Source organism: Octopus bimaculoides, chromosome 15, assembly GCF_001194135.2.
Source record: "Octopus bimaculoides isolate UCB-OBI-ISO-001 chromosome 15, ASM119413v2, whole genome shotgun sequence".
NCBI lineage: Eukaryota > Metazoa > Mollusca > Cephalopoda > Octopoda > Octopodidae > Octopus > Octopus bimaculoides.
Window position 1 is genome coordinate 43,650,796 of NC_068995.1, and position 1,540 is coordinate 43,652,335.

The following is a 1,540-nucleotide window of genomic DNA, read 5'->3' on the forward strand; positions in this document are numbered from 1 at the left end:
ATATATATATATATATATATACATAAATATATATATACATATATTGTTGAAACTCACAGAAAACAAAAGACGAAGACAGGTGCGGGAGTACCAAGCAGGTGTATTAATTTAACGCTCGCGAAGGATGGAGAAGTCCTGACGTTTGGAACCCACGCACTTTGACAGAAAAGACTCACAAAAAGAAATAGAGAGGGAACGAAAGAAAGACAGAAAGAGAGAGAGGTCCTGTACATCTCTACACAGCCCCACCTTGCAAGCAAATATCTCCCACACATATATGTATACACAGTCATGTTGCTGCACGCATACATTCATAGATATCTGCACATATCTAGTACACAACACGTATACATATACACACTTATAGTTCCTAAAATGCTTCATTTGCTCTACCAGAAACACGGAACTCTGAATCACCCTACGGGTTATATTGACTCTTGATTAACCCCTCCGCTTTAGAAAAACACTTTACGGTGACCTTGATGTCCTCTTATAAAAATATCAGCTCTCCATAATCCACGTGCTATTTTACCCTAGAGCTAAACAGCATTAGGTTTACTCAGGCATGCATTATCTTGGATACTCGGTAAATTTTGGAAACCCGTAGGAGAAAAGGCACAGACATATGCATTTTCCTTCAGAAAGAAATGATAACGAGGAAGAAATACAGAGATACAGAGAGAGAGAGAGAGAGAGAGAGAGAGAGAGAGAGAGAGAGAGACAGACAGAGACAGAGACAGAGAGGCAGAGACAGAGAAGCCAGTTTCAGATAAGTGATGGCATTAGCTGTTAAAAAATAAGAAAACCTGAATCAAATATCAATCATAAAAAGTGTAGAATTTAAATTGTGCTAGCAGGAACACTAACGTGCAAATATATATGAACAAGGTTTCAGATACTTTTACAAACCCACGCGCAACATACCAAGACTACACGTGCACACACATACAGTTCTCATTGGTTACATTCTTCCTTTACACCGTCGCTGCAAAGATACATATACAACCACTATGTATACAGAAACACCTACAGCTTTCCCTAAAATCAATCACAGAAGGTTCATACGCACTTTTGCACAAAAAAGCTACAACGGCACCCACACCACCCAATGAGGCATCACTTTATCGGACGTTGATACCCGGAGCGAAAAATGCTTTTTGCGGTTTCCTCTCTATCTTATCAATAAAATGCGCGCGCGCGTGTGTGTTGGTGTGTTTCTTCCTAGTCGCTATTTCTTCCCGATGAAGTACGAATGCGTTTCACGTCAAAGACACATGTTTCCTTTCATTTAAGCGCTAAAGTGTTAAATTATTCATTGAAGTGTGTGTCCTTTGTATCTTATTTCTTTGACTGTTTTCAGATGGAAGAGAGAGAAGGAGAGAAAGAAAGCGAGAGACCCAGATAAATAGATAGATAGATAGATAGATAGATAGATAGATGTGTGTCCCTATTGTATGTGTACACAATCTACAATGTATCTTTTCCTTTCACTCCCCCTACACATATGAGAGTGTATATATATATATATATATATATATAT

The 1,540-nt window shown here is 38.5% G+C and overlaps 1 protein-coding gene across 2 annotated transcripts in view; it reads left to right on the forward strand.

Annotated features, from left to right (window-relative positions):
- The window catches only part of LOC106879000 (G-protein coupled receptor 183-A), a 269,907-nt gene that overhangs the window by 79,256 nt on the left and 189,111 nt on the right, over positions 1–1,540 (forward strand). The window lies entirely within an intron of this gene.